We start from the raw sequence: 22968 nt of genomic DNA, 5'->3' as shown, positions 1-22968 counted from the left end.
GTCACCAAACTTTCAGGGATGGTAAATAAGCTTAATATCTAAATTAGCTCGCCAGTATTTTTGGATAAAGTGTTTACTTTCCTTAGTAAACATGACTCAAATTATGAAATATTTTAATCACACTTTTGGGGGCACATGATGGATTTCTGCACACTTTTTTTAAGGAAATGCTTAAATTCTGAATACTAGGCTGGGGAACAAACTTGTTTTTCTGCCAAAATATAGAACAACCATTCATTGCAAAATTATGAACCTCATTCAAGAGCCATTTCACATGTGCCAGAAAACTTTGTGATTGTGAATCCTGTAAATATGTAAAATTATCAAGCTTCCAGAATATGTGTACTGTCAACTAATCCAACAATTATTCAAATAATAATATTAATATTATGAATCAATCAAAGGCATATTTTGTGATCCTATCATCCTCTTTATGACATTTTTTAGTAGTTATCCACTAAAAAAGCTTATTCCCAAAATTTCAGTTGATTCCGATTTTGTATTCCGAGTTATGCATGTCAGATTATGTGTATTACACTGTTTCATAGTATCATAGGCCAGTGTTGGTAACTTTGTTCCGGTGTACCAAAAGGTACATTAAATGTACCTTTTGACAATATTTTGCTAAACAAATTAATCTGCAAGAAAATTTTTGTACAAAAACATTAATTAGCTGGCTGTTTTCAGTGGTTTGAGAAAAGTGGGGGGATGAGGCTATGGATCACAAAATGCCCTTATAACATCTTGAACATTTACATTTTATAAAATCACATTCATAACAATGTTCTTTCTAGTGAGACACATAAACCAATCGGTTGCAAAACGTATTCTTTGCTCTCTGCAACTTAAATTGCTATAACCTAAACATGCTTTAAAGGGAGTGAATCAAAGGTCACCATATACCAACCCTACTGACAGTGCATCTTTAAATAACACTTCATTTGTTCAAGTTCTGGTTACAAGTGTCTAGAATTATTTGAATGTGGAACGTTATCATAGGGAGAAAAAAAACTCATTTCACACATTCTCCCCATGATTATTGCTTTGGTTAACTGTCATACAACAATGCATATTGAATTGCTACATTGAGTTCTTGGAGTGCACAAAACCCTTCATGATACTTCTGGGATCTAACCATGCCATTTTCAAAATGGATACCATAGTTCACATACATGTAGATATTACAATACCTTACAGAATTTACATGTATTTTAAAACAATTTATCAGGTCAATACATTTGAAACTAAAGCATTTAGGGTAGAGAGACCAAAGTTTTCTGTTATACCAGTTAAGAAAATGGAGTTCAGTGTTCAGGTGGAAAACCAGTTTGTCATAATTTCTCGGAGAGGACTTTGTCAGACTAATTAATGTCATTTTGAGGGATCAGATAGTAACGTTTGCACAGTATTTTTTGTGGGACATGAGAGCACAGCAGATACATCAGATTGCATTCTGAAAACCAGGAATGTCCTTCTGATGACATTAAATAATTTTTTGATTTTTTTTTAATATGTGATATAATACAAATTTTATGGCAAATTATTCAAAATTGATGTTTTTGACATTCATCAATCCTCAAAGTAAACTTTATAAATCTAATGATACATTTAAAATAGACTTGGTGATTTATTAAAGCATTATTTACAATATTGTTTCATGCAAGCCAGCCGAAGCCGACCTACACTCGTCAGAAAAAGCCGTCCATCATTTGAAAATTTTGACCTCTCGTATTGAAGATACATTTTTTCCCAAAGACTTTTACAATTTTAGGGGTTTGCACGAAAAAATATATATCTTGTATTCTTCTAGCACGCCAAGAGGGGGAAAGCAATAATTGGCATGTCAAAACCTTAGGGGAAGCAATTTTTGGCATAGATTTATGGGCCACAGCAAATAGGAAATCAGTACAACATTCAAATATATGCAAAATGTTCTGTTTGTTGCACTCGCATTTATGTGCAAACGGTGAGGCAAAGATTTTTTTGCAGGATGAGAATTTATGGCACACCATTCAGACATTTTACCCCCCATTGCACAGCCCCTGATCTATGCCCTGATTAGGTCCAAAATCAAATCAAATCAATCACATCAATTTAGACAATAACAATATTTATTCTAGTGTCTGATTTCATTTTAAGGGCTGGGGTATGAACATTTGGACAGTATTTGGTCAATTCCAGCGAAAGCGGGACAAAATTCTCTCTATGTTAACTTTCCACTTTAAAATCCCATTAATAAAGGAAATCACGTTATTGATGGAGCATATCATGTCACGTCCAATGTGCTCTCTTTGTGCATATAGGCCTTTACTAGCAAGTCATACCAGGGGACAAGTTACGATGGCTTAAATGAATTGGCGTTACCCACGAATTCAAAGATAAAGCACCATATATATCAATGAATGTCCTTCAATGAAAATGAAATTATTACCGTTAGAAAGACGTTAGCATGATCTCTCATCATATGTAAAACGATTGAATTCCACCAAAGTTTGTGGACTCTAGAGGCCATTAAGTCAATTTGGCTAATAATTTTGTTACCAGCGTAAAAAAAATAAAATGATCGTTCTGAAAAATGTTAAGTGAATATGCCATAAATGACTATATCATGAAACGAAGTTTCGTTCTATAATTCTGAGGTCCAAGTGATCATTTTATGCAAAATCGTTTTACCCATAAAATTCCATAAAATCAAATTTGACGTTACCCACGTATCAACTGCTACCCACGAGTCCAGCAAATATAATTGCCATAACTTAAATTAACATTTTAATGACTTTGGACACTGAATTCAGTTTGACAAGCGCTTAAAATTGTAAATCGTAAAAATAAGTTCACCGCTTTAAAAAAGAATCTACGACGGTTTAAACTTTTGTTACCCACGAATCCCGAATAGATGCTAACCTTGAAAAACAAGGAGATTGTTTATTTTAAGTTTAAATCAGCACATATTCAAGCCATGGGTATGCTATAATTTTTACAGTACTTACAGTTTATGCACCTAAGAAACGCAAAACCCCAAACGGTACTACAGTACTTATAGCTTTACCCACAATTGAGTTACCCACAAATCCAAGGATTTACTCAGTAAATTATATCTACCAAAAAACGTTGACAACGTAAAGAAATCAGCAAGTTTAAAAAACCCACCTCGGCTCACTTTTTGAAACTTGGTCCCATTTGTAAAAGGTACTGATTTAAACTTTATCATATTTACATAAATTTAAAACATTTCCAGAATTGTTATGTATCTTTAATGTGCAGATGCGATATTAATTTGTAAGCTTTCTGGAACGACCTGAAAGGTTATTATCTTGTTCTTGCATAATAATCATGATTAATGATTGAATTAAACAAATAACAAGTAGGCTTGTAATCTTGTTGGAAACGCTGTGTTCTGTTGAAATAAAATAAAAACACTGATTTGCTGTTGGTGTTCAAAATAGGACCAAGTTTCAAAAAGTGAGCCGAGGTGGGTCTTTTTAAACTTGCTGATTTCTTTACGTTGTCAACGTTTTTTTGGTAGATTTCTTTTCTTTTTATGAATGTAGCCAAGCAGCTCCAAGCTTGGAAAGTCATCAGATTAGGAAGTGCTCCATAAAACGAATAAAACGAAAAATAGATGTTTGAAGTTGCAATTCTTGATTCATGACAATAAATAATTAAACGAAACTTTATAGTCGTTTATTTTAAAACTTGCTTGTCACGCTGTGACTGTAATGTTAAGAGGCGTACACAATGATCAATATACATTTTAATATATTTTAATTATTCAAGGCAACATAAATATGTAAAGAAAATGTATTTGTTTATGAACAACACGCACCCAATGTTGACAATGCCACAGAGACACAGAGAGTAAGTCCGATTTAGGTCTACTTCAAGTCGAACTGGTAAATGCACATTATATTTAAGCCTATACTACGGAAGCGCCTAAATGCCCTTTAGTAGGCAATATAATCGTGTTTTAATGTTTGTGGTTCTTTGTAGCCCTGCGGGGCAACCTAGTTGGATATTCCTATTAAGCGGCGGTTGTCGGCGATCTTTCGTGGTTTTTCATCAAGCCCTGCCCTCTATCGGGAGCTAATTTATAGTTTAAGCTTATTGGATATCCATATTTCGTGGTTTCTGGTTCTTTGTAGCTATGTGGGGCAATCTAGTTGCATATCCAAATTTTGCGGTTTCTGGTTCTTTATAGCCCTGCGGGGCAATATAGTTGGATATCAATATTGAGCTGCAGATGTTGTTGATCTTTCGCGGTTTGTGGTCTTAATTTGTTGGATATCCATATTTCGCGGTTTGTGGTTCTTTATAATCGATATGCCTGCGGGCAATCTAATTGGATATCACAATTTCGTTGTTTGTGGTTCTTTGTAGCCCTGCGAGGCAATCTAGTTGGATAACCCTATTAAGCGGCAGTTATCGGCGATCTTTCGTGGTTTGTGGTTTTAATTTTCCTCATCAAGCCCTGCCCTCTATCGGGAGCTAATTTATAGTTTAAGCTTGTTGGATATCCATATTTCGTGGCTTGTGGTTCTTTGAAGCCCTGTGGGGCAATAGTTGAATATCGAAATTCATGGTTTGTGGTTCTTTATAGCCCTCAAGAGTAATCTAGTTGGATATCAATATTGAGCGGCAGTTGTTGGCGATCTTTCGCGGTTTGTGGTTTGAATTTTTTGGATATCCATATTTCGCGGTTTCGGGTTCTTTATAATCGATAGGCCTCACGGAAATCTGGTTGGATATCCAAATTTCATGGTTTGTGGTTCTTTAATTGCAGCCCTGCAGGGCAATCTAGTTGGATAGCCCTATTAAGCGGCGGTTGTCGGCGATCTTTCGCGATTTGTGATTTTAATTTCCCATATCAAGCCCTGCCCTCTATCGGGAGCTAATTTATAGTTTGTTGCTTGTTGGATATCCATATTTCGTGGTGTGTGATTCTTTATAGCCCTGCGGGGCAATCTAGTATATGTCCCAATTTCGCGGTTTGTGGTTCTTTATAACCCTGTGGGAAATCTAGTTGGATAACAATATTCGGCGGCAGTTGTTGGCGATTTTTCGCGGTTTGTGATTTTAATTTGTGACAATTTATAATATTTATTCCAAATATAATTTCAATGTGAGCTGTGAACAGAGCCACTGATAAATGTGTTTTAAATGACGAAAATATCATGATCGTCAGGCATGGTGAAAGCATCTGGATGGTGAAAGTAGGCCCTAGGCCTAAATGTGAATAAAAAATCAAACATGTTTGTTTGATGAAAAAAAAAATAATATCACAATAGCAATGGATGTTCGAAATGGTGTTATTCTTGATTTATGACAATAAATTGGTTAATAAAACATTTAAAAAAAGGCGATGGGAAGTTTCGAACTTGAGCAAAACTTCTTAGGTAGATTAGACGTCCATGTCCTTAACCACTTCGCCACCTGGACGTCCCGCTATAACGACGTGTGAAAGTGGAGTATTTATTAATATGAATGTATGCTGTGGTCCGGAAAGAATAAAAGAATTGTGAAAAACTTGATTTTTTTGGCCAATGGGATCCAGAATTTGTATGTAGGGTATCCAGGAAAATGCTAGGGTATATTTTGAAAGTTAATCTCAAAAAGTAGTGCGACAGTGACAGCCATGTATGGCTGTAGCAGTGACGAAAGATTCTGGATATCAGTATGATTAGCTATGATTTGCCACTAATTTTGGCTATGAAATACATGTGAAATAAACAAGAATGTTTGTTTATTATCAAATAATCGGATTGACTGTAAGATTGGTGTAACTTTTTGAATTAATGAGTTATTAAAATATTACACTTTGGACAGTAAATAAGATTTAGCATGGTTTTAGATATATTTTGTACCCAGCGAAAAATATCATAGAACAATAGCGTTTTTGTTTCGTGTAAATATAGTCTTGCGGTGCATCTGCTTATTCTTCTTTATCAGTCGTTTTTTTTTAAAACTTGCTGGTCATGCTACCGCATGACTCTAATGTTTCTTATGCATCTTAACATTTTGAAAACATGCGAAATAGGTTCCAAAACAGTCCTGTTTAATAGCGTCCTCTTGAAGGTATACTGAAGCTGTATCATGAAGTTTTGATTGATTATCCTAAATTACCATTTTTGGGGTAAATGCAAGTGGTTCGATACACGGGAATCATTCAAACACAATGGAGGAATAACCGCATGATGGTTTCCAACCTTCTGTAATATTTTCTATTTTGCCGCTTACCAATACATACCTTCAAATATGTGTTACCCACTTAACATTTTGGTTACCCACTTTAATCCCTACTTAAATTATAGTTAACAATGTATTGATAGTGTTTTAGTTCATAGGAACTGTCAAACACGAGTTAATAGAATATTGCTGCATGAAAATATGGAATTATTTTACTAAAATATTAATATAAAAATGTTTGCTCTGTCTATTTGAATTTGGTAACTTCATTATTCTCAAAATTTTTATACCCAAAATGCCATAATGATCCATTCTAAATATTCCATGTAGTTTGTATTTTGATTAAAATTCATTTTAGTGCCATTGCAGTCTGAATTATTGACATACGGAAAAGTATTTTTTATTTTTATTAAAAAAATAATAATAGGAATTGCTATTTTCCAGACGCTGTTACCCACAAATCCATCCGAGATCCTCATCCTGCGACGAGATACAAAATCTAACTTTATATTTATATGAAGCATTTATTCTAATCTTTCGAAATAATACAGTAATGTTAAATGACAGCCACTTTGGAAAGAGTTCAAAGAATTGACACAATCTTAACTGTACACCTGGTTCTTTCTTAAAATTTGTAATAACCAAAATATTTCTTTGTAGATATATGTAATAAAATTCTATTTTACGTTCAAAGTCTTCACCGATTTCTAGTGTATATGAGCCAAACATAAAACATTGAAAGATATTAAAGAAAGTGACATTTTATGGCGTATAACAGGTGAAAAAGGCTTGAATTGTGGGTAACATGCATATGCGCATTTAACACTTTATTTGGTCTGGCAAGAAAAGTTATTTTTCAATCCGATGGCACTTCCACCTGATGATTCACTAGATATGATCGTCTCATTTGATAAGTCTAGAATTGAAAAGGAAAACATTTTCAAAATGGCCCCCAGAGAGAATTTTGTCCCGGTTTGGCTGGAATTGACCATTTATTTTGGGACATTAGAGCACATCAGACATATCGAATTGCATTCTGAATACGAAGAATGTCCTTCTGATATGAAATAATTTTGATTTTTGAAATTAGCAATTTAATACACATTTTATGGCAAATCATTAAAATTGATATTTTTGATATTTAACAGTACTCGAAGTAAACTTTACAAATCTGATGATTTATACTTATATGTATGTAGGTGGGATGAAAAGCCGACGATCAATTGAAAATTTTGACCTTTCAGATTGGAGATATGGATTTTTTTCCCAAAACACCAAAAAAAAAAATAGGTCTTTTGGGGAAAAAATCCATATCTTCAATATGAAAGGTCAAAATTTTCAATTGACCGTCGGCTTTTCCTCCCAGCTACATACACTTTAAGAATATATCATTAGATTTATATAATTTACTTGAGGACTGTTATATATCAAAAATTTGAAAAATATTAAATTTTTATAATTTGTCATAAAATTTGTATTGTGATTTTCAAAAAATGAAAATTATTTGATATCAGAAAGACATGCTTCATATTCAGAATGCAATTTGATAGGTCTGAGGTGCTCTCATGTCCCTCAAAAAATACTGTCGAAACGCAATAAATCAATCATATTCATATGGCCAGATCCAGGCCATATAGCCCCTATAATTATAGTACGATGACTGTCTAGGCTGTCCCAAATCAATATTTGATATTGTCACCAACTTCCTATACTGCAGAAGTCCACCTCTAGGTTGTACAAATTATGTATTTGAATATCATGCCAACTGATCAAACAAAGAGCATGATGAGAGTCAACCTTTACCTTCTTTCTCATCCTTTAAACCTAGAATTACAAAGGGTGTGAGGTTTTCATCCGTCATAAAAAATGTGTGTCTTTACACCCAAACAACTTTAAAGCTAATCGTAAAAAATATACATCCTGTTTCCTCATTTTAGTGATAAATTTTTTCCAGCACTTTACCCAGGTTAGGACCGACCAATTAAATATTACCATGGGGGCGAGGCTCACCATATATTTCTAAAGTAAAATCAATGCTCGGAATATTCCTTGGTTCCAAAGCACAATGTTTAGATATTTCACAATACCCTCAAAACAACTGATGCGCATTGCGCAGTCATTACTCATTAACCTCTAATTAATAAAGGAACATGTACGCACATACATGTTACATTTTGGTGCATATCTGAAATAAGATTAATGCTTTGCTTTATATTATCTTCAATGATAATATCTATGGTATGTCTACCAAATAATATATGTTAATAACAAAGCAATATGTGACCAGCTCCAACAAAACCCGGAACAAGTCGCCAGGCATGTTTTTGAGTTATAGGCCTTTAAAGATGACATCCCATAAAAAAAATTAAATTTTGGAATTCTTAATTTCATGCTATTTGACCTTGGGACTGAGTGGACTTTCAAATCCTTGAAAGTACTTATTTAAAAGAGGTTTAAAATCAATAATTGACAGTTGAACTGTGGTAATCCCTATTCAATCCTGTGTAAAGCAGGAAACTAATATCAATTTGGCAAAAATATCAAGGTATCATTTACAAAATGATCCATATCTTGAAAAGTATTGATGCTAATTCTGGTATCATTTTAAAGCTTATTGTCCCGTGCTTACATTTTTATTCAAATCATGAAATGTCAAAAATGCAACTTGTTCCTGGTTATGTCAGAACGGGTCACATATCAATCATTTCTTTCCCTAAATCAGTAAATAACATCTTTATATCATTGTTATATTCAGGCATGAGAGTGGCTTTGCTTGAAAAAGTTGAAGTAGAACAAAAAAAGCTGAAAAACAGTGTGAAATTGGCAAAAAAGACCCAAATTTGGGCTGAAAAAAAATGTGTAAATTGAATAGTAAAAAAAGCTGAATTCAATTGATCAGCTGAAAAATTTCATCCCTATTATGTGTGCATACATGTACAATGAGTGGCGTACAATGTGCGTATGTACGTACATATTGTGTGTGCTATCTTAAATCAACTTGCTCCTGATTGATGAGTGGACATTTATATGATGTGCAATTAGTCATATAACCTTTGGTTTGTGTTCTTATAGTTTGCTTACCAACCTGCATATGTATCTTTTCAGCATACATGAGCAATATCTTGGTGTATATTATTCATCCAGTAATTTGAAGCAAATTTTTTTTATTTCATTAAAACTGGAATTGAAATTTGCAACTCACTTTTCTACATGTACATTGTATCGGATACCGTCACCCTTCATCACCACTATCAATTGACCTGTGATGTATAGGCTGCATTTTGAGGCCCTGGACTCACCAAAATACAGTTCGGACCCCCTATTTTTAAATTTTCTGCGAGTTCAGGGTTCCTGCAGAACCCAGCTTTTTAATCTAGCGCTGCCGCAGACATACTATTTATGCTGCATTTGTACAACTCTGACTCGCCAAACTCTACTACGGACCCAACAAGGTTCTTGTGTTCCCTATTTTTTCCAGGCCTGGACCCCTACTTTCAGATTTTCTGCAAGTTCGGGGGTCCCTGCGGACTCTGGAGCACTTTGTTCTAGCGCTACCCCTGGTGGTGAATGGTGATGCCGATGCGCATATTGTTACGGCTTTCACGGCTACAAAATGCGCAGTTACGATGTTGTTCAGTGAAATATGTGCACATCAGCGCAATGTCAAATGATGACATCGCTGTTCATGTAAGGCATGTAGGGCTTTGCACTAGAATGGCTTTCACATATGCAGGTTTGAGCGACAAACCCCTTTTCTTTTCTTTTTTTGCCAAATAAATAATTCTATTTTGCTAATATAATAAATCAATTCAACTCAAATAATGCTTAATTCCAACATAAACATGATAATGAAGTTTGTGCACCCACAGACTGCACTGTGGTACGATGTCAATAAAAATGATGATCTTCAGCATCTACAGTGAACCATACATGTAGATCTATGAGTGAACCAACAGTTATTTTGGCATGTCCCTGTTTCCAACCCCAAGTAATTGATCACCATGACACCATTCAGAATTACTCATCCTCCCCATGTGTGTTGTGTGGTAATAACGATTTCTAGAGAGCAGTCATTTGATTTTGGATAATGTTATTGCGCTTTCCTGGGAAAATACACTCTAAATGACTAAATTTCCATCCAGAATTTCCCTTTCAAGTTGTTATAATTATAAATAATGTATTTCAAAAGGGGTCAAAGTTAGGGGTTAGGTCATTTTACATGTACATTGTAAGCTAGGATTAGGGATAGGGTAGAATTAGTGTTAGGGTTACTATTGTTATGGATAAGGTTAGGGTCATAGTTTGGATTACAGTCAAGGTTTAGAGGTTCATGACTGCGCTTCAGTTGTTTTGAGGGTATTGTGAAATATCTAAACATTGTGCTTTGGAACCGAGGAATATCCGAGGGGCGCAGCCCCCAGGGATATTCCGAGGTCCAAAGCACAATGTTTACATATTTCACAATACCAAAAAAATAACTGTGGCAAAGTCATTAACCTCATTCATAACCGTCACTTTTCACTTTTTTAATTCAATTTTCATCACATTTTCTTCTGTTAAATTTGAAAACAGAACACAATTTTAAATGTATCTTTCATTTTCCCTGTCAAAAATCGAATAGCCTATGAAGAAATACACATCTAGCAACCAATCACACTAGCATGCAATCACACGATGTCCAAATACAGTGGCCAGCGTTCGCGTAAATTGTTCGAATACATAACACGTCACGCGGCGCAGTCATTGTAAAGCATATTTTTTACCTATGTCACGAGACACGGTTATTAAACTTTTTCAATAACCTGCATTTGCGTCCGCATATTTAAAAGATAGTAGGCCCTTCACAATTGATTCCGAGTTTACTGTTCAAGATTTTAAAAATAGGACGAGGTGACTTTTAATTATTAATTAATTATCTATTATTTTCTTTATTTAGTATTTGTTATCACAACCAATTATCAACCCGTTTTGACGGGAGTCGGCATTTAATTATTTTATTACTATGCTTACTTTTACACATATTTATAAGGTGCAGTTATGCTGGTTGTTTATTCATCATTATTGTTGATATGATTCATGTTAGAAAGTAGCAAGTAAAAGTCATTAAAAGTTATTTTGAAGGAGAAAATCCAAAATAAAAACAACATAATTAAATATTTTGCAATTTTCAATTTTGGACGCAGGCGGCGAACAGTAAACTAAGAATTTAGTGTGAAGGGCCTTATCTGTGATTGGATTAAACACATCACGTATAGTATTGAGGTTATGAATATACTTTGGGTTAGGGTTAAGTTTATGGTTATGTTTAGGGTTAGGATTAGGGCCTCAGTTATAGGTCAGGGTTAGGGTAAAGTTTAGGGTTAAGGTAAGGATTAGAGTATAACTAAGTTGTTGGGCTTTCACACTAATGATCCTTGCCACTATTGACCTGTTACCATTCAAATATCCAATCAAAAAATTTTGCATCCTAATTCCAGCAGCAAAAATTACATCTTCTTGGCTCCATCTAATTTCTCTGCTCAAGTCTATCTTGAGACATCATATTGCATTAATTGCAATTTGTGCTTGTTCTACTCGATGTGTTAAAATGATTCAGTACAAAATTCATTACTTTCCTAATTCTAAATCTCAAATAACCGCATCATCTTCTTTAAAATACTCTCATCTTAAAAGTAGCGATGCCTTCAGGAATTTGATGACTACATCAGATTCACAGCTCCATCATCATCACATTTGCTCCAACTTATCACAGCTTTCTTCCCATACACAGGAATCTTAGTAATGTGCCTCCAGGAACAATTATGATTATGAGATTTTATGACAGGCCACATGACAGACAACTCACTGTATAATGCTTTTGTTATGATAGACTTAATGCCAGTCTCATCTGTTTTTGTATTGGGATTTGACTGTTTTTCACCATACCAAATAGTGCTGTCTGGAGTTGGACCTATGTGACCCTTTTCAATAGCTGTGATAACACTGCAATACAACATCACAATAGAATAAATCGGTGCTACCTTCAGGGTATACATTTTCGTCTATGTAGACCCTAGCTACATAGTTAAGTATTTCATACATACATGTATGTGTAGTTGTACACTACAAGTGCTGTATGACTTAATTTCAAGACATTTTTTCTTGAGGAGCGTGAATTTGAAGACATTTAATTAGGGGTGGGCACACAAGGACTTTTTTCTGCAAACTTACACAGGAACCAGTTTTTCTATGGCCAAATTGCATCAGGAAAAAGAATCTGTCAAAAAAAATTTCACCAGATGAAGTCTTAGGTCGGGTTTTGGCGAAAATTCAAAATGGCCGCCAAAATAGGTGTTTTTTCAAGATTTTGCCACTTTCTGTATAGTTTTAGGCCAAATGCACCAAGTAATATGTCTTTATACATGTTTTTGAGGCCGCTGATTCCAAATCTGCCATTAATATAATGGCCATATGAATATCTAGATGGCTAAAATTCAAAATGGCCGCCAAAATAGGTTTTTTTCAAGATTATGCCACTTTCTGTATAGTTTTAGGTCAAATGCACCAAGTAATGTGTCTTTATATATGTTTTTGAGGCCACTGATTCCAAATCTGCCATTAATATAATGGCCATATGTATATCTAGATGGCTAAATTCAAAATGGCCGCCAAAATAGGTGTTTTTTCAAGTTTATGCTACTTTTTGTATAGTTTTAGGCCAAAAGCACCAAGTAATATGTCTTTCCATATGTTTTTGATGCCGCTGATTCCATATAATTTATATAATGGTCATATGAATATCTAGATCAAATATGGCACAAATTTAAAATGGCCGCCAAGATCACCTTTTTAAAGAATTTGCTGACAGGGACCCATTTATATTGAGTAATAAAAATATGTCTTTTTAGGTGTTTTCATGTCGCAGACTATGAATCTCTACTTGATAATAATCACATTTGATTAATCATTGTGGCAATATCTGATAATATATTCATAATGGTACAAGAGGCACCATTATGGCAAATGTACTGCACCAAGGGTTTTTAGTACGCACAACTGTATGTCAATTGTGTAATTTCAGGTTCACCATAGCAGCTCAAAAACAAACATGAAGCCACAATATCGCTATTTAAGTCTTGCTGGGTTAGCGGGTAGATCAGCCCTACAATGAGTAATGCAAGTTCAAGTCTATCACTAATTTAAGAAATGGATGCTTGAATTGTGATCGGTAGAGTGATATTTCAGTATCAAAGAGACAGTAGCCAATATTCGCAAATAATCAATGTCAGCCAAATTGTGACAAGTGAACTAACAGAGGACTGATTCAAGAAGAAAGTGTTGCTAAGAGCCTGCAGATGCAGGATGCATGCCTTGAATCCAATAAACAAGTTGGTATACCCTGACTTCAATATTTTGTCAGATTTGAGCACTTTGAATGCCTATACACTAGCAATTAGACTACAAGAACAGGCATGAGAATTTTCAGTTTAAAAACTGAATTCATTTTTTTTTATAGTCAAAATTTCCAAACTTTATTTAATTTCAGCCTGTTTTGGTACTTTTTGCCCAATTTCACGCCAAGCATTTTCAGTTTTTTCAGTTTTTTTTAGGAAAGTGCAGTCTCATGCCTGCAAGAAGCATGCCATTAAGTACTCCGTTAAGAGCTTTGGTAAATCAAATCCAGATAGATGGTCATGCCTACCAGACTATGAAGTCAGTCTGGATGATCTAGCACTAGCATCATATTTCACACATTGTCTTTGGTAAGGAGGAACAAGAAAATGTTGATTTTCCAAGTGACACTTTATTGACAGTGATGATGCCTGAGCCAAACAGAGCTGATATTGTTTCCACTTGCAAACAATGGAGGTCAAATGGAAACCTAACACATATGTATTTTCAAGTCGCTGAGCCATGAACCGCTACTTGGATGACATTATCTCAATCTCCAACACTCGCCGATAGAGCAGACAATGTTGTCACCGCAGAACTTAACGATACACAAAAGTTGCTGGTCACAAGCTCAATGACATGATAGGTAAGTGACCACATGGTCGATGGGTCTAGGCCTAGCGTAGCAAGAAATACAATGACCACTGGCTAACGGCTATGTCGAAAATTCAAGGCTTACATCTGCAGTCTCTTAGCAACACCTTCCTCTCTCTCTCGCTCTCCCGCTCGCTCTCTTTCTGATTCTCGCATTTTTCTCTAGCCCTTCAGCCGATTCGGTTTTGGATGCTCCTTGTTTATCCATGAGTTAGAAACAGTAGCATTGAAAGTAGCTTTGTAAAAAGTATTCCCCGATGCAATTGTCCATGTAAATTTTGTCCTTTATAGTCATTTTTGACATCAAATTCTGCTTCTGTTTCTTTTAGTAGGTATCTGTTTTTGCACGTACTATGTCAGTGTATGTCCTAAGTATTTTCGTTCATATCCCAATTGAATTGCCCGACTTTATCAAACCAATCTTCAGATTTTTGAGTAGAGATTTGAATTGGTCATAGTCAGCGAGGATTCTTTTGCCCAGAGATTATGCTGTCATCCGACACTCTTCTTGATCCAGTCCTCTGTCATTTCACTTGCCTCAATTTGGCTGGCACCATTTGCTTATATTGTTCCCCTTAGCCTTTGGACACTGAAATATCATTCTACCGATCCCAAAGGATCCATTTCTTAGATTAGCGAAAGACTTAACCATGCATTCCTCGCTGTAGAGCTGAACTACCCGGTGATCCAGCAACACTTTAGCGATATTATGGCTTCATATTTGCTTTTCCGCTGTTATATGGTGAGCTGTTATGAAGCTGAAATGACAAAATTGACACCATATACAGTCGTGCCTACCAGTAATAACTAATATAAAAAACAAATGCCTTGGTGCGGTACATTTAACATAATGGTGCCTCATGTACCATTATAAAATGTATTATCTGAGCTGATTATTGCCACTATTAATCATATCGCTTAATAAAGTAGAGATTCATAGGCTGCGAAATGAAAACACCTAAAAAGACACATAACTCAATATATCAATATAAATGGCTCACTGTCCGCAGAAAGTCTTTTTTAAAAGGTGATTTTATGGCCATTTTGAATTTTTACTATTATCTAACCTAAATATTCATTTGGCCATTATAGAAATGGTAGATTTGGAATTAGCAGGAAGTGCTTCTGGCCTAAACCTATACAAAAAGTGGCAAAATCTTGAAAAAACACCTATTTTGGCGGCCATTTTGAATTTTAGCCATCTAGATATTCATATGGCCAGTATATTAATAGCAGATATGGAATCAGCAGCCTCAAAAACATATAAAAAGACATATTACTTGGTGCTTTTGGCCTAAAACTATACTAATAGTGGTAAAATCCCTAAAAAACACCTATTTTGGCGGCCATTTTGAATTTTCGTCAAAACCCGACATAAGACTTCATCTGGTGAATTTTTTTTTGACAGATTCTTTTTCCTGATGAAATTTGGCCATAGAAAAACTGCTTCCTGAAAAATTTTTGGGTCAGTGCCCACCCCTAATTTAATTTCTGATACAAGGCATTGCACAATACAATTTATCATATTTACATTTGAAGGGAAATTGACAAAGAACAAAATGTAACTTGATTTCTTCCCCTGTAATTAAAGAGGCGTGGTCCGATTTGTCATGTTCTCTTTGCTATCTTAGAATTAGATTGATGCATATCATTAAAACAAACCGTTTCCATATTTTTGAGCGGTTTTGATATTCAGAAATGTGTATAACAATGCCCCACAGAATATTACATGCACTTCCATCGTAACCACAAATCTTTATTTTTGTTCAAACGAAACATATCTCGGGCATTAAATTTCACTCGGATGATTATGAGAAAAATATTGAGCTTTCGTTTGATACCAAAAAATCAGATTTGATGAATAACTAGAATTACACGGTTCATAATTACTAATTAAGGTGGCCCCCACACAAAGGTGTGTAAATAACAAAGGTTTGTAATACAAATAATATGCAATATATGTTAATATTATTAAATAAGCTCATTAATATTCATAAATATGCAAATAACATGACACAAAAACTATCCAGCACATCAGGCCATCAGCTCAGGGTCAAAAATGGGGGGATGAGGCTGTCAATCAGGTCACAGACCCAATCAAACCTCAAAATCATGCCATCTTCCTGAAATGATGTGAGGCTATTTATGTTTACATTTGGCAATAGCTGGCAGACTCACAGATTTTATGGCTGGGTCATGTGTTCCTAGGAAGGAAATTATTTGTTATTTACTTGACACCTATATCAGGTTTCCCATACAAGTATCCAATTCAACTTGCACACAATAATCTCCAGTTTTCTCCACAAAACATCTCAAATCTCTATTAGGGTTGGGATTTTCGGGTAATTTTGTGCCCGGGTACCCGTTTATTTTTCGGGCGTTTACCCGGGTACCCGAAATTGGAAAAAAAATAATAATAATTTTTAAAAAAATTCTAATTTAAAAAAAAAAAAAAAAAAATTGTTTAAGTTATTTTTTTTCCAGTTTTGTAGTGTCCCTGGACCTAGACCTAAATGCTAGGATCATTCATGGTTGAACCAAAAATTTTGTTATTTATTTATTTATTTATTTTTCTATTTTTTGGAATTTCGGGTACCCGGGCGGGACTCGAGTTCCCGGGACTCAGTCCCAACCTTAATCTCTATTCATAATTTATGGAATTTAACCAAGTAACTGCAAACATTATCTCTTGTATAACAATAGACGTATCAATTGGCAAATTATGCAGACCTCCACTAACGGAGGATGGTCCCCCATTGCCGAGTGGTCTGTGGTTGGAATGTTGAGTGTGTGCGTGTCCTCAATTGAAGGCGATTGATTGCACACGCACACCACCACCACTGCACAAAGTTAGTCAATTTACCCACTAAGGCCGGTGTCAACAGGTCCTCTGTCGGAATCCTGTCGACAAAGTGAATTATGTCAACATATCGACAGAACTTCGTCCATGGCGACATAGTGCTAAGGCAATGGCCCAGTAAAACTTCGTCAGGCAAGCTCATTTTCACTCAAAATATTGGCCATTTCAAACATATTTTCAACAAAATGTAATGTCAAATCTTATCTTTTACCTACTATTTCGCCAATTTTTCATGTTATTTGCCTTCAGGGGGCATACTTTTGGCAGTATTATGCCTTGTTTTCCGGTGTAAATTGTACACTTCATCGCTACATGCTCGCTATGAAGATATGCTCAAATAAAGTTTGAATGCATTGAAATGCAATCTCATTCCAGGCATGAGTACTTCAAATTGACATGTTGCTCTTTGTACATTGACCTGCTGATAAAATGTTGACCAACTCAATTCTTGAGCAGCGTTCGAAATAGTGGAAATACGGTTGTCCAAACTAACCAAAACAAGCGTCGGACAACCTAAATGAGGTCGCCGGTTGTCCGGTTGACAACCAAAAATCTACGCACAATTTCTATATTTTAATATACATTACATATCTTTACACATGCGACAAAAGATGGTGGCTATATGATGATCAATTTTTTAATTGTTATTTTATGCAAGCAATGACAGCCCCGAAAACTTTTTCAAAAATTTAAAAACAAAATCATCAACTATTCAAGTGGTTTTCTTTTGCATCCGCTATAATTAGCACATTTTTAGCATTTACTATAATTTGGCGAAAACAAAATTATTTCAGGAGGAGATGTCCAATTTTGTAATGTACAAAAACATGTATTTGTTTGGAAAATCACGGACAACTGAAATATTTGATGGACAACCAGAAACTGTTACCTGGTTGTCTGGTGGACAACCACTTTTTTTTTCTTAATTCGGATGCTGATCTTGAGAGTGCTTAAATTGCTCCTCTGAACTCTGAATCCAATGGATTCAACTTTCCAAGAGTGATAATGTTCAACAACATTAAAGGGGTGGTGCAATAATTATGTGTACCTCGGAGTCTGGGGTGATGATTTACAGGGGGGCAAAGATTTTTTTTGTAGGCCAAAAAGGGGGGGCCAAGCATTTTTGGCAAGTTGCAAGGCAGGGTTGTTTGAATTAAATCATGCCGATTTATATCATTGTTTTAGATCACCGTTTCTTAATATTCTCAACCAATTTCATCAAGGTCTTAAAATCAGAGCTACGTTAGCTGTCTGTTAAATATTTTGACATATTTGTGAAATTTGTCTTTTTAATACAGGGGTGAACATAACTGGTACCTTAAGGGTAGACTGATGATGTATTGCTGGTCGAGACGAAGCAGCCAAAAAATTGATTTTCTTTATCTAAATCAATACAGCATATTATTGAAAAATAACACTTTCTTTGATGTTTTGTAAAAGTTCATTCTATAGCTAAAATAATAGTTTCTCGATCATGAGAGTATGAATGTACTGCACGCACTGCGTAATGCCGCAATTGTGCACGCGCGGAAAATGCAGAGCGTGTGTGGCAGGGCTGTCAACTTTTTGGAATTACTTGGCGTGAGACACGAGGCGTACCAGGATTTGCCGACTCCAATGTTGATTTTGAGCCATGATTATTTGAGCCACGGCGCTCGGGAATGTGAAAAGCGGGCGGGGGTAGGAACAACAAATTATTCATGACGATGCGTGAGATTTTACTCATTTTTCAGCATTTTGCGTGAGATATACTACCTAGGCGTGAGATTATACCACCCTGGCGTGAGACCGTGAGAAAGCGACCCAATGCGTGAGACTCACGGCCAATGCGTGAGAGTTAACAGCCCTGGTGTGTGGTACGCCGACGCAATTGTCATTGCGTGCCTATTGAGCTCTCATGATCGAGAAACTATTTTAGCTATAGTTTCTACAAATCATATACCGTGCTAATGAGTTACCGTATGTACAATTTACAAGGTGTTGTTGTTTTAGCAGCCCTCTTTACACCATAACTCAAGAACCACAGGACCTACAAAAGTACCGTATATCTGCGCTGCAATATTTTCAATCTTCTACATGAATTCGCTATGAAATGATCAATGCCTTTTTTTGCCCAAACTCACTACCATTTGCAAGATGCTGTGAACTACCAAATCACAAGTTCACAACAGTTAAAAATTGTTGCTAACCTTAATTGTTTGGCTAACTGTATTTGGTTCAAGTGAAGATGGAATCAGAGTGGAAGATTACAATATTCCCTCAGAATAGTCAATGCAGATTCCAAACAGATAAAACTTACCTCAAATCAGTTTTAGTTGCCCTTAATAACTCCAAATTGACATGACATTGAATTTTATTTGCTCAATTTCATACCAAAATCAAGGAAAACATGGTTTTGTTATAAATTGCAAAATAACATGGAAATCACATCTGGGGCAGTGTTGCCAAAACTTTTCAGCATCAAGGCGCGGCGCATTGACTCGCCAGGCCATGATAAATGATTCTCAAGTAGCCCAATTTTTAAGCTTCCAAAAAGCGCCTAATACGGATATTTGGGCGGATTTACCCGAATTTAGAACGCAAAACATCCAATTGGACGGAAAAGCACTTGACTTTGAAACTTCCGGTACTTACTGGGAAGTTACTGACCGATCAATAAATGGTCACAAAACCCATTGTAATTTCAATTTGGACCTTCAAAGACTCAAAACCTTTATAAATCGGCTAATTTCAAGAAAGGAAAATACATCAAATTAGTGCCGCGGCCTGAGACTGACAAAAGTAGCCCAATTTTAGTCAAGTAGCGGCATGCTTTTTTGAGTAGCGGCAAGTGATCGCCAAGTAGCCCAATTGTGCGCCTAAGGGGCGTCATCACTGATCTGGGGTCATATCTGGTCACTACACTAGGCCACTTGAGGTAATCAATATTGGTAACTCAGTGACTTTCTGCTCATTGTAAGACAGATAATGTTGTAAACTTGATTGCATAACATTAAAATTGCCAAGTGATATCCTTTGTATGAGTTGTCAGTTGATATGGTATTAGAACTGTCATGGAAGTAAACATTGAAAAAAATGTCAACAAAACATGCTACTGCAGTACTATGCCTGTATGTGCGTGTGAGGGCCGATGATCGGGCCAGTGATACACATTCGATGGGTGTACGTTCATGTTGGAACAGCAGGATTGAAGAAGGGGAAATAGCAAGAAACTCAGGGAGCTGATCAAAAAGGATATTCACAGTTACTTCAATCAGACGACGACAGACTGGAACGACTTGGAGGAGACGGCAGTCTAGTCTCCACAGCAGCCAGTTTGGTTCCGCTCCCTCCACACAAACAGTCTGCCAATTGCCACTTATAACGCCTTTTCTGATTGGCTACACGATTGTAGCCGTAGAGCTGTACATACGGGAACTTGATTGACCTCACTCAGCTGGCGAGATGGCAGGTCAAAATTGCTCATGAATAATAAAGTAGCCGTCTAGCCGATCGACCAATTGAAAGCTTTGTTTGACGTCAAGCTGGATGACGTCGACGTCAAGCTGGATGACGTCGGCAGAAAACCGTTAGCGAATCAAAAAGGACCAGTTCGTGATCATTGGCAGACTGTTTGTGTGGAGGGAGCGTAACCAAACTGGCTGCGGAGGAGACTAACGGCAGTCATGAGAGCTCAACAGTGACCGCAACCAGCAGGGAAATATTTCAAGAATTAGCTAGAGCTTTTTTATGACGCGACACCTCAATTTGCGAATAGACCTTTGACCAAAGTTGGTGAAGTACAGCATTTCTAGCAATGCCGACTCCACCAGCTGACCAGAGTAGGCAACATAGGTTTCCTTGCCTTAAGTTTTAGGCTTGACCTAATTCTTAATACCGGGTACTAAAAAACTTGTGAGTGTCTTTTCTTAATTTTCTAACTATGATTGATGATGTCGAGCATTTTAATCCTATATGAAGCCTATACCATGATATTACAAAATGATAGCAATTACACACCGCCCTAAACACTATTTATAATACACGTATTGGTAAACAGCATGAGTATTCTATTCAGTACTTTATCATGATGTGAATGTGAACGGGATAGGACGCCGGTTCATGGGTGTTGGATTCGTGGATTGGGGCTCGGTCTTGGGACATACAATCTACCCGACTAACTTACCTTTCAAAATAGTATGCCTAAAACTGAACATCCACAGTACGTTATTTATTATTCCGTCAGTGTATCAGACTCTTACATTAATCATCCCTCCAGGTAAATTAGATATATTGGGAGAAAATCATCAGCGGTGGCGACTCATCGTTGACACATCGCTGCCATTTTATTTTTAGCAAATTGGACAAAGTCGGAGTTTCTAGATTGTGATCACCAAAACATTTCTCTATATTTAGTTAGATTTTTATAAATTAACGCTAAAATTGAAATATAATATACACTTTCGAGGGCAAATCTGTTTCCATTCAAAAAAAAGTAGTTGTGATCCTTCTTTAACATAGTAAATTTGATTTTGAAGAAAGATACTGTTTTAAATTATTCTATCTTCATTTCACAATTTAAAATCACCTACTTCAGGGTGACACAAAAGTCGCAAGTTCGTATGCCTAAAAAACTATTACCAAGGATTCTCGAGTACTATAAATATACTATAGGATATCAGAGAAGATGTAAGAAAAGGAGAGAGAACAAAATTATATACTTGAGATAATCCCATAGGTTATCCTGTCGCATCTATTCATAGTCCTTTATTCTCAAGTAGTTAGACATCCACTTGAAATATCCAGTGATGTTATGTGTGTGACCGCCCACGGTTGACTGATCTGCACTCCAGAAATTTCCAATGTTTCTATAGAGAATTAGTTGAAAAGTATGAAACGGGTGTGTTAGGCTGAGTTCACATAGAAGTATACGGTATACGGTATTCGCTATACGAAATACGCTCATTCGTTCAGGCTGAGTTCATATAGGAGTATACTATGTGAACTCAGCCTGATCGAATGAGCGTATTTCGTATAGCGAATAGCGAGTATGTCAGTTTACCCATTTTCTTCGTCTTATCAAATGCTTGTAACTTTACTTCTTGAGGTCACATTGCATTCAATGAGGTGTCATAATGTGCAGAATTAGATAGTGCATCAATTAAAAAAATGAATTTGGCCACATATGGTTTAGGTTTTTAAAATTTGGACGGTATACTCTGCACTAAAAATCGAACATGCGCGATTCCCACTATACTATACTATACGCAGGTATACGGCCTTTTCGAATAGCTCTTATGTGACCCGGTACTATGAAATTACCTTGCTCGATTTAATGTATACGCGTGCACCTTCAAAACGTGCATCGTATACCCGAATAGTATACTTCTATGCGATCGTAGCCTTATGTGACCCGGTACTATGAAATTGCCTTGCTCGATTTAACTATATACGCGTGCACCTGTAAAACGTGCACCGTATACCCGAATAGTATACTTCTATGTGAACGCAGCCTTAAGGACCTGCTGCTTGGATGTGATACCACAAGTGGATAATACAAGAAAGAAATCAAGTGTTGTAAAATTTCCCTCAAATTCCGCCCTTTTTAGTAGATAGGGGCCTATATGAATTTCAATAGAAGACATTTTTAGGATTTTTTTAGAGAAGTGGTGATTGTTGATCATTTCTGTTTTATTTTTTTATGTATTTTCCTGTCATTTCCTGTAAACCTAATAAAGATATTCTGATAATTGAAAATCTTCTCTATCATAAATAAGAAGCTGAAAGTGACAACAAGTAGCAAAAAGTGTAATTTGCCATGGAACTTCAGTCATATTTTATCTGAAATCTGGCTGAATGACAGGGTCTTCATGTATGGTATGCATGGCATAATGAAATGCAAGCACTGACCTATCCCTAAA

At 36.0% G+C, this 22968-nt stretch overlaps 1 protein-coding gene across 1 annotated transcript in view; it reads right to left on the bottom strand.

Moving 5' to 3' along the window:
* Nucleotides 1-21415, bottom strand: part of LOC140155486 (liprin-beta-1-like) — a 167218-nt gene extending 145803 nt beyond the window's left edge. Inside the window, 1 exon segment of the mRNA XM_072178353.1 lies at nucleotides 21234-21415. The gene's annotated coding sequence lies outside the window, so the exon portion shown is untranslated.
* Nucleotides 21416-22968: the final 1553 nt, after the last annotated feature.

The sequence above is a fragment of the Amphiura filiformis genome, chromosome 6 (genome assembly GCF_039555335.1).
Source record: "Amphiura filiformis chromosome 6, Afil_fr2py, whole genome shotgun sequence".
In the NCBI taxonomy this organism is placed as follows: domain Eukaryota; kingdom Metazoa; phylum Echinodermata; class Ophiuroidea; order Amphilepidida; family Amphiuridae; genus Amphiura; species Amphiura filiformis.
This window is presented reverse-complemented; position numbering and strand designations above follow the sequence as displayed.